The sequence below is a fragment of the Anopheles ziemanni genome, chromosome 3 (assembly GCF_943734765.1).
Source record: "Anopheles ziemanni chromosome 3, idAnoZiCoDA_A2_x.2, whole genome shotgun sequence".
Classification (NCBI taxonomy): domain Eukaryota; kingdom Metazoa; phylum Arthropoda; class Insecta; order Diptera; family Culicidae; genus Anopheles; species Anopheles ziemanni.
The window spans coordinates 121,066-133,348 of NC_080706.1; the positions used below are offsets into that span (position 1 = coordinate 121,066).

Here is a 12,283-nt window from a genome sequence, read left to right on the forward strand (position 1 = left end):
GACTTTTTGCTTCCTTTAGGATGTGACGCAGCATCACGGAGCCATGGAGGATGATTCCTCAGTTTGGCCAACTCAACCTGATAGATCGATCGCTTCCTGCTTCAATTCTTGTGCTATATACGTATTATCCTACGGCACGAAAGATCAGCCACGAGAAAGATCGTCGATAGAACAATTTTTGTCAGTTTTTGAAATTTTGGATCTCTCTACCCCATACCTCAGAAGCCAAAGAGAGAAACGCCTCTGTCGTTTATATAGGAAATAATGAGATTCATCCTTTCCAGTTCATAGAATCTTCTCCTTTTTTCTCTGATTGCTTCTCCTTCGCCCTTCAAATTGAAGTGATGTATTGTGGTTCGAAAACTACTTCAGAAGTTGATTACCGATAGCACTTTTCTCCTAATGGATTCTTTTCCGCCCTTCCGATGGTTACGCTCTTCTTAATGGACATTGAACAATTGGGGATATCCTTGCCACAGTCAAAGTTGTCGGTTACTGGGTATGCTTACGTAAAAGTTTTCTTCCGGTGGATCTATGTTGGTTTTCCCCGTATACGGTTGTTCGTATTTGTAACGTTTGGGTTGTAGATTTATTTGTTACAACAGGTGTTTTATGGTGTATTTTTTCTTCTTCTTTTTTTAATGAGGAAGCAATCCCTTACATTTAATAATATACAATGTTATATTTCGTTAGCTTTCAAACAAACGGGTAATTAAAATGGTCGAATTGTAGAAATAGTACGATTCAAGATACTAGTTGTTCGTTGATAATCAGAGGAGCACAAATGAAGGTAAATATTTAATCTTTTCTTCAAAACTTACCAACCCCTGAAACGAATTGAATTGAATTCAATTAATTACTCAATACATTCTTTTGGTATCAGTACTATAAATATTGAGATTATCTTTAATAAACTTTACTAAGGTTCATTTTTCTACGTTCTACGTGTGTCAGAAATAAATTTATCGAATTGAAATCTAAGTCCGTTAAATCAGAAAAAATGAAGTTGTTTTGCATGTGATGTGTATTCTGATTTAACCCAAATCGTGTTTTGTTTTACAATATAATTAATTTAAAAAATAATTAAATCATATGGTTACTTTTTTTGTTTCCGGCAGTTTGGAGTTGTCGGTAACATTTAACCCCATTTACAGAATATATTAAGCATAAATCACACCCTTTCGCATCAATGGGCACGCGTGTCCTAATTTAAGTTCCTTCAGATTCGTGGGAATTGACATGACAGAATCTCCTCAACATAGCCGCCCTCACCCAACATACTCACCCTACTCAACCACTCTAGTAGACGTGTGGAAGTCCATTAAATGATCTTTCTTCCTTTTGTTATATACATTACCATCTACGATCTGTTCGAACCCATACTTTTCATTTGGAAAGCATCGGTCGATCGATATCCAATTCAAGCACACGGACTCATTACTAATTCATAAATCAAAAGCCTATTCGCACATGCCGGTTGCAGGCCAGAGATGCCGATAGTGAAACAAAAAAAAACCCTAGTATTAAGCCCTTGTATATACACAGTCCCTAATATCCACTGAAAATTCACACGTACTGAATCAAACAGTGGCACGGTTTTTAAGTCGTATTGGGATACATTTCAAATGCGTCTTCAAAATTCACCGTTTAAGACAACCCTTATTGAAGACTAAGCGTTTGGGTATGCAGTGTAGGCAACAGCAATATGAAACGAGCGCGGGAAAAGTCAAGGGAAGCAAGCCAAACAAGCCTTTAACAAGCGTTCAAAACACGAAGCTCTGCCTCTTGGTGCTGTATGCGGCTACTGAAACCAGCTATAATGGGGCCAATTTACGACGGTCGTTCGAGATGTACGAGTCCGTTGCGGGTGAATTGCAAAAGCCCATATCAACGGAAAATTTGTAATTGATTTTTCTAGCCATTCAAAGTGGCTTCGAAAGCACCTTTTCCGGGCCAAATTCACACCCCCAAAACGAAAAACGTACCCACGATCGACAGCTGGCACTAATCGTCATTTTCAAGCATAATCTCAGCTGACCTTTATGGCGTGCAGATCAATGCTAAATAGGGGCAATGAACTCATAGGCGATGGTCAGTTTCGTAAGTTAAAGAAAAAAGTTATAGAGAAAAAAGCTCGGAATAATTGCGGAAATGGTAGTGGTAAAACGGTACCTAGACGGCTATGTTCAATTATAACCTTTACATTAAGATCAACCGATGTGCTGAGCCAATAATTGATTAAAGTGTAAAATAAAAAGGTCGGAAGATGGTACAATTGCAGTTTTTCAACTTTATTCTCCCTTCAGAATTGAAAGAAATAGTTGACACACATACCATCAAGATTGTTCTCGAAAACTAGAAACGGAGCAATAATTAAAGTGTCCTTCCAGCGTTGCGCTGTTCTCACATTTTATTAGCATCTGATCAAATGCTCCGATGCACTTGGCGGATCGCGCGTAGCCGAGACGACACAATTTTAATTGGCGTCCTTGTGTCGTTAGTGACGTGCTCTTAGACAGAACCATTTAGCATAAAAACGGTCAAATTATTATTATGAGAGCGGGCTCTTCTTCTTCTTCTTGGCGTAACGTAAAAGTCTCGTAAGCCCTTAACGGGGCAGACATGTAGGTCTTGACAAAGAGTACATTAACCGTTTAGCCCAGACTTCACCAAGATATTTTGTAATAATATTTATAATATAGTTTTTGGCTTCCATTCGACAAGTATGTTTAAAAACAATGAAAGTATTTACAAATTGCTATATGCTATCTTTCACAAGGAAGAGTGCAGTCTTCTATCGAAACTCAGAAAATGTTATCCAGTTTTCTATGTCTGTTGTTCTTCTTTTTCTTGGCGTAACCACCGTCATGCCTAACCGTTAAGGGCTTACGAGACTTGTTTCCTTGTTGTGTACGTGGATGGTCAGTCCTCTCGTACAGGAGAGGGTCCGGTCTCGGCTGGGATTCGAACCCACGCCGTCGAGGTGGTAAGCCCCGGCGGCGCTCATGGGCCGATTTTCTAACCGGCGCTACCGCTCGGCTGTCGCGGACCTCCTGGTCTATGTCTGTTATAGATTGTAAATCGCCAACAAGTAAAATAGGAGAATGCTGTATTCATGATGTCGTTCCTTAAAAATATAACATAAAACAATCCGGCCTGTGAAAACTTTTGCACTCGTCCTTCTTTGTCCAGCCAAAGAAAATATGTACTTAAGAAAATAGATACAATAGCTCAATATGACACTAAACTTTATTAAACCGATCTAACATCAATTAACCATATATTAGGTGTATATGTCAACTAATGTTGTTGGAATGAAATCTGAAACATGTCATATTTCATTGGGTATCACTTCGCTGGGAATTAATTTGAAAGATTTTTCTGATGACCGAATTTTTAATTTTTGTAAATCTGCAACGTCATAATGTATAGATATATGAAACAAATGTCTCACACTTCGTTCCACATATCTGTACATTATGATTTTAGAGTTTTACATAATTTCATAATAGAGATGAAAAAAACTGATATGGATAATTTCATTGACCGGCTATTTTGTACATCTCTGTGTTACGAAAAAGGAACTGACCAAGGATGATGCTAGAAATACGTTTTCTGACTATATTGTTTTTTAGCTACACTCGTCATGTTAGGGTCAGTCAGCTTATAGTCTCCGTAGATATAGATTTACAGTTACACAGCGATCTATCGGACAAACCAGATAACAGAACATAGACCTCAAGACAGCATAGCGGGATACGGCTGAGGTTGCGGGACCATTAACCTAATAAATGCCAAACACGAAGTACAAAAAACTGCCGGTCAACATATGGCGTTTGGTTCATCACTAGTCAAAGGGGAGAAATAGGACAGGGAATTGATGCTCCCATCAGATATTATTTTGGTGCTGTTTTTCTCCAGTCAATCTATATAAAGAAAATCAACAGACGAGAAAGTAAAAGAACTCTCCAAGTGTAAAATCATACACAGACATGGCTAGCAAAGCGAACTAACTAAAAACCAATCTTTAAAACTTCTAATACAATTATTGTTACTGTCAGAAATAACAAAAATTCCACAAATCACTGGAATGTATCATTACTTTTGATATCAAAACCAATGTTATGAGTATGCAGAGTGATTTTTTAATTTACATTTTCACACTCTTCGTTTATTCGTTCAACATTGTTATGTTGCTATCATAAACGGGAATACTTTAGTACTTATTACAAGCTTTCGAAGGGTATGTAACACTTACAATTTTTGCAAAACTTTATATTATAGGCGAGAGTTTGAGCGAACAAAAATGGCCACGTGTTTCTCATTTTCCATCTTTTTGAATCGGTATATATTAGTTACTTCAAATATTTATAACAAAACATAAAACCAGATAGCACGTATCGGCTTCGAAAATTACCGAATTATCTCTCAATTTTCTATTATATAGTTTAATTTCGTGAAATCTTGCAAGCAAACAAGATTAGTATATCACAACACATGGCGTTTACTTGAAAATACCACCGATTGCCTTCCAGTATTGGGGCATATGAGCAAAAGATGTCTTTAGCTACCCTTGAACTGGTAATTTATGATTATTTTCGTTAGATCTATTTTCTCTGCTCAAGGAATATAGGTTCTTTTTCTCAGTGGTAAAGGCGGCATCTTCGAAAGCGAGGGCATCGTTTGACCAAATAGCAATAAAACTCCACTCAGCCTCTATCCATTGCTCAACCATCGGAACCCTTCATGCGTATGTGTGTGCCATCTCTGTAAAACCAAACGCCACTTAATTTGCTTGACCCTTCCACCACGGCAATCGAGTTGAAAAATTCGTTAACGGTCCTCGTGGTCGGTGAAAAATCATTCAAGTGATATCCGCAAACGTAAACAGTGGAACATCCGCTCTGAAGAAGCTGATGCACTGGTTTATCTTCATTGGCCCGGTACAGAAACTCATTGGAAGACGGCTACGGCGGGTGAACGACGGATGGCGTAAACTACCGTCCACCAGCATCTCGAAATGAGCGTGTTTTCTTCGCAATATCTCAAGTTTTACGATGCCGTCTTGTGGATTGACACAGTCCAGAAAAATTCGTCCCGGGTGCATTCCCCAGCACACGGGGTTACGCCGCACTCGCGACAAGAGCGCCGATTTTCCTACCACGCCGCGCAAAGTTTTTCTCAGAGAGTGGTACTTTTTTATGAAGCCCATGTTCAAAGACCGGATGGAGTTTTGCTCGCCCCAGGAGAGGAACCAAACAAACACGTTTTATTATCTACTACGTCTCACCAGATACTGCTCAGTAGGGAATGCTGTTCGCTCTTATTAACCATTAATACCAATCGTAAGAAAAGTTAGGTTAAAACAGATTTTGATTTGTGACGTAGTTATGATTAAATCTTGCGGATATATTCAAATGCGCCTTCCCACATAGTAAAACTTGTGCGTTTGTTCACTTGTGAAATGTTCAGACAAACAGTTCAAAACATAGACGTGACGATTACCAATTGACTAACACATTCAGCATTAAAGAAAATTAACGATAGAAGGCACGTGTCACCTTTTCTCTGCCTTTCTGTTCTTAGACTTAATAATATTCAATCAATATTTACAACTCTACCAGCTCACCAACACAAACGGGATACAACTGCCCGAGACTTGCAACCTATGATTAAGTTCTAGATTTTATCACCAGCTCCTCTACATTGTGTCTCCCTTCGAGCTCCTGTAGATGATGTCGTCACCGAGAAGGTCACTCCGACGATCCCAAAACAGTACTACAATGCTGGACAAATGTCCCGCTTTAGAGAGAAGGCTTGGCAGCATGACCGTTCAACTGCGTTTAATTCTTCTTTTAAAATCCACTTTCGCCATCGCTACCCTTGCCAGCGTTACTGGCGTCATGAATTATTAATAAGTGAAGGGTCAGTTTTATGATACATTTAATACCAATGGTATCCAGAGCTCTCGATAGGGTGTTGTTTTGCTTGCTAGATCAAAGACAAGTGTGTGTCCCCGGAAATAACCGCAACGAAGCGTAAGGTGCATCGCGTGACCCGCTGAAATTTTTCTTTAAGGTACAATGTGTGTATATATTCTTTTTATTTTGGGACGAGACTTATTCTATCCTTTAATAAGCGTGGAATAGCTCCTGGCAGATGATTCAATGCGATAACTGAATCGGATCGGTGAATGCAGCGTTTTCTGTTTTGAATAAGGAGAGCGGCGGAATGCATGCTGTTAATTAATACTGGAGACGCTAGAAGACAATAAACGTTCAGAAAATCCCCACAAAAATGTTTGCTGGAAGCTTTTTATAAATGCTACGTGAGTATTGTTTTCTTTTCATTCATTAATATCGATATACGGGCCTGTTGATCCACTCGTTAAAAAGCTGCGACAAGCGAAAAGTCAAGTCGCTTCGTAAGATTAGCCTGGCGTTAGGCCGTAATCAACCCAAAGATCGACCCACTGTATGTCAATGGTTACCTACAGTGCAAGACATAGTTTAAATTATGTTCCTTATATTTCAACTTGAGTTTTTCTATGAAAATGCTGACGAATGAGCAAGAAAATACTAACTAAACAAATCTTAACTACTCAATAAAACAGTAGAATCTCATGATGTTCGAATAAATGAACAAGCGGAATAATTATCGTTTTGTTTGTAGATTCCCGGTCGATATGCGTGATTTTGCACGAATTGCTTTGCTCCGCCTGTTTGAAATGTTGACTTTCATGTTTCTTTTACAGGGTGAAGCACCGCGCTTTTTACTCAAAGTTTCAATCAAAAATTGGCTCAAGCAGTCTAACACGATGACTTAGCGGTGTCCATGCTAGATGGTCGTGCCTTCCAAATGAGATTTTGGCCATCTGTCACCGGCGAAGATGGTTTTACCCGCTTGCCTATTCTTAGCGTCGCCAAGTGAGCACTTTGCCTGCATCTCCAGTAAAGAACTCTTCTACGCATACCTTTTTCATGTGCACTCATCACCATCTTTGATCGTGAGAACGTTCGTGTTTCTTGAAGCTGTCCAGTGACGGTTATTTTTCAAACTCTCAACAAATCCCTAGATTCCAATTGTTGGTTTCTGTTGGAATTCTTCCCAAACTCTAAGACGCCACCAAAGCAGGTGTCAGCGTATAGTTTACCACCATCTGGCATGACGACAGAAAGTAATACAGTCGTGTGTTGTCCATCGAAATTCGTGTGAAGTGAGGGCATGTAGTAAGAGGTTTGGTGGATGGTCATGCTGGATGGTCATGGTGGAAAGGATGAATGTGAGTTGGTAAGAACATCATATTTTTCTGCTCTAGCAACAAACTTTGTCCTTGTTCCGCTCATCTTAACTTCCTGATGGGAAGTTTGTCCCCAAGATTGTAAATCATTGTTTCAATAATGCCATGAATTGAATAACAGAATTGGTACATACATATGTTTCGTTGTTTATTCGTTTGTTAACTAATCCAGGGAATTATCAAAAATGAATTTCAAATTCAGAAAACCAATATTAAAGTAAAAATTTATTTTCGATTTCTCTTTCTTACACACATTCTCCCACCTTGTTTTTCAAAAGCTTTACTAAAGAAATCGCTCTTGCTAAACCTATCTGAAGTTGACCTCCACCTAAAAAAGGTGGAAGACGCTCCAATGCCTTGCCATGTACTTGACAAATGACCTTCTCAATGGACAACAATAATTCTCTCTCGTGGGATATCGGTTCGATATTCGGACTTGATCGATTTCATCCCACTGCAGTCACATTTCACTGGCACGCGTGTCTCAGCTGGTGAATAATTTTCATTCGACTTATTCCTTATAGAAGGGAGACGTTTATTCAACAAAGCAAGCCATTCGATTAGATTAGATTTATCACCAAAGGGAATAACCACACAAAATCGAGATTAATATAAATAACTCTGTTACTGTAGCTTTGTCCATCCGATTGTAGTGGGCATGCACTGTAGCAAAAGAAAAATTGAAGATGATGAACTGACTGGAGCGGTAGACAAGTTGGTTTTAATATTTATGATGATTTTGATTAAAGACTTTGTGGAATCGATTGCTAGTTTGTCTTTTGGGTATGTTTCTTTCGTAGCTTGTCCCATTCGTTCTTTCTGAGTTATACTTTAGCTTGGTGCGTTGGTATCACGTGTAATGTCATAAAGCTAAAACCATACAAAGTATGAGTGGTCAAAACTCAAGGGATAACTTGTGCGTTTTAATCGTAACTGAGACCACACCCTCCCCTGTAAGAGAGGACGTACGAGAAAGGAAATATGTAGTAAGCCTTTAAAGGGCAGGCATTTGATTATAAAATAAAACTTACTTTTGATTGTGTTCAACCTCCGAATATCATCAAAGGGTTTGTTCTGTTTACACGTGAATTTGTTGAGATTTTAGTACCACGAAATCAAGGTCATCATTTCTAATGCGAGGTGAGTACATCAAGTGTCAAATTCAAGTAAATCTATCGACCATTTGTGTGTCGATGTTATTTATCAAGCGGTTAACGGCCGAAGAGAAAACATTATTTGTCTAGCTTCGGCGACTTTCCTTGGACATCGAAAAGAACAACAGAAAACCACTGCTGATCGTAATGACCACAACGCTTATTAGATGCTGCTAACAAGAGCTGCTTTATTGGAGCTTGTAAGAACAGAGATAATAACACACGTGAGACATAATTACGAATTCATGAATGAAAGGCTTTGAAGATGCTCCGTCCGCTATGTCTATCTGGTCTTGTTGTCGTTGACTATTTGTTCCGAAAGAAAATGACGAAAAAGAGATGGAGTAGGATTGGTGAGCCATTTCGTCGTTAAAATTAGGCAAATTCCCACGCAGCGCGACCCAATCTATACGCGTTAGGATGAATGAACAGCAATTGCCATGTAAAGAAATACTATGTTTTACGAAAACCGTGCTAGTACAATTATCAGTATCTACCATATTTTGTGTATGAAACTACCTGCTTGCAACTTCCTGCATAGTTTTTGGGTCAATCTGTTAACGATAAAACATAAACAACAAAATAGTTTTCTTCTATAGTAATGGGGATTCGAACGTTTTAAACATTTTTTTCTTTCATAGAAAGCTGGCCCCTTGCCTTTTCTTATGCTGTCAGATAGCAAAAATCTTTAATCGGGAGGATTTTTAGCAATACAGTACCAAATACAGTGTCACGTTACAGTTTCTGCACTCTTTTTTATTTGATAATTAATCACAAGATAATAGAATGTACGCACCGACGCATAATCTCTTCTTTTATATATAAATATTTAAAATCATTCATCGTTTCTAGTTTTGGAGAAAATAAAAAAAGCATCATGCTGCGTATATAATACCTTCACAACTGCAGCCGTGTGTCACACACTCACATTTGTGACATTCACGTGAACCGTTACCGCTAAATTACCGATTCAGTGACCTTTATTGAACACAACGCGGTACGTCTACAAGGTCAATTTCCCGTTTCTATTTGAGAGAGGATTTGCATTTGGAGAGAGCGAAGTTCTCGCAAACACAATATACGAACGAAGGGTCGATAGACGGCGTCCGAAGCACAAGAGCTCTGAGCGCCCCTCGTATCGTCAGCTCCAGTGGCGCAATTGGTTAGCGCACGGTACTTATAAGACAGTAAACGTAGCGATGCCGTGGTTGTGAGTTCGAGCCTCACCTGGAGCAGGAGCGGTTCTAGCGTTCGGGCGATTTGTCGCCGATGTGAGAACTCTTTTTTGCCACGCACCATTTTCAGTTCATACCAGAAAAACATCTGGTGTTTATTTTTGTCGTATTATGTGAGCAAAACGGTGATAACGAAGGAGGCTGCTTTTGGTAACGCCCATCTGTTTAAGAATCTGTTTATAGAGACAAGCGCTTACTTATCTGTATCAATGGCATCAGCCAATCACTTATCTGTAGTTTAATATAGAGATTTAGTAGTTCAAGGTGTCATTTTTAGTTCCTTTTGCCATCCGAATAAACAAAACCAAAGAGTTTAACTTGAGGCGAATTCTTTCGCTAAGTATAATTTCACACGATATGTTTCCCTAAATGTGCCCCACACAAGCAACGTCATCAAATTCTGCGTGTTTAAAAGGTCGATGTCATCTTGGCAAACACAGCCCCGGGTTCATTGGAGCAAAACACATGAGACAAAAATACCGCTTGGTGCTGACAATTGTCCGCATTGTATGTAAATCCAAAGTCCCTTGCATCGTCACTATCTACGGCTTTCAAGACGCCGTCTACGGCATCGTTCTCACTTGCCATCAGAAATATCCCATGACACTCCGAATGCCAACCAACCATCCGGCAAGGCAGACACCTACTCCTTCAACCCCTTTGCCACCATGCGGAATTATGAAAGACGCCGCCCAGACTCTGCCAAGATAAGAGACTCGTAATAATGATGTTAGTATTAGGAAAGCTGAAAATCTACGGAAAAAAATTATGGACATTTTCTGTATTCTATTTTTTTACTCCCAACTTGTAATGAAATAAAACTTTTACATATTTAGTGTGATTGATGATCGATGCGTGTGTCAAATACTACTTAGAAAAAGTAACGATATATAACTAGGAGACTTTCTTTTTAGCTTCAACATGAACTGATTTTTGCTCGCAATGAGCCTGTCCAACGATTTTTACAGCGAATCAGAGTGGACCTAGTTAATAATTAATTCATGATATTCATTTGAAATTCAAATTCACCTACACTTGCATAGAGTGATGTGCTTTTCAGAGTGTTATCATTTGAATATCGTTTGCTGCATGATACACCTTGCTATTCTTCTTGACAAACGGTAGCAAGGAAAGCAGTCGGTGGGTAGTACACGCACTCGGTTTTGCACGGATACACACTAGCGCCAATGGTACAGATGAAATGAAGGCGTCTTTATTCCATCGACAATTGATCACACGCCATCGTTTTTCGCTCTATTGATTCGTCTGTCGCGGCACACTGTATTGAAGCAATAAACAAACCTATTAAAATCAGTCGTCTTATTTGTTTTCTGTTGTTACCACGCTGAAGAACAACGTTTCACTGTATGGCCCAAACAGAAAGCCTTCGCATCCTAATGAAGAAAATCGAAAGTCTTTCCTTCTTCGAGAGATAATGAACTAATTTACATATCGAAACAGACGTTCGAAAAAGAAGACCAGTGGATTGAAAAGATGCGTCGGTTCGCAATTTACACATTGAATCATGAAATAATCAACTATTTCACTCTATCAAAGTATAATAATTGTTATGTTATGAGAGAAAATAAATAATTTCAAACATGAGATTTAAATAAATCAACAAAAACATTTGTACGGACAGTTTCTAATACAAAGTTACACAGCTTTGCATCTTTTATTCCTAATGCAGTGTGTACGGACGGAGTAATAAATAGTCAGAGTTGTTTAGAACATATCATTCAGTTGTTAAGTTATTTCATTCCTCACAATCCGTAAGCTGGCTAATAAAAGGTAGCAGAATAATGACAAGTTTTTCACCCACATCGTCAAATGCGTAACTTTGAATGCGTGTTCATGGTACTATTATCGACGAATGTGTAAATGCATTATAACAATACCAGATTTAGATTTCTCTGTACGTGGGCCTAGACTCCCACATTCATTAAATGCTTTAGCAAGTGGGAACTTGAAACTTTTTAACGCAAGTGACTGCAATTAATGCATTTTCCGATCTTTCACCCCTGACTGGTGAGAGTTCACTCTAAACAGGTTTATTGCTTTTTTTTGCTCTAATAATATGCTCATCGACTTCTAATTGTCTAAGGTTGTAGCAACAGGTTATTTAACACTCAAAAAGGTTGAGTTGACTGACTTCTTGAGATATTTCTTATCGCTGGTGCCAAAGTGCAATAAACTCATTGGCTCACAGTCTTGTTCAATCTTAACCAACTCCGCAGTGTGAATGCATAAATTGGATTCAAATTTTCCAATCAGTCTTCCGGTGGAATAAATCCAATATAAAGACCTCTACGGGCAACGGGAGATTTCTTCCGCTATCTGACTACCGGTATTATTCCCACAATCATAACTATCGCCATCATCATATTTTGGGAAATCAGAAGGGTCGGCAGCCAGGTCATCGAAACCAAGGTAGCTGCTCAAAACAATGTGTATTCGCACCGATCGATGCCGCTTCATAATAACTGATTTGGGTCCAGTTTGAACAATTAGCTGGATTACTTCGTTCTAAGAAGGCTTTTACGTTGTTTTTTTTAAAGAAAAGAATGAATGACAGTCATTACACCTTCGGCATA

General features: G+C 38.9%; 1 non-coding gene across 1 annotated transcript; it reads left to right on the forward strand.

Moving 5' to 3' along the window:
* The first annotated feature begins 9,598 nt into the window (after nt 1–9,598).
* On the forward strand, nt 9,599–9,689 carry Trnai-uau (transfer RNA isoleucine (anticodon UAU)). Its single transcript is given in 2 exon segments — nt 9,599–9,636; nt 9,654–9,689. It is a non-coding gene; the product is annotated as a tRNA-Ile (tRNA).
* The last annotated feature ends 2,594 nt before the right edge of the window (nt 9,690–12,283 follow it).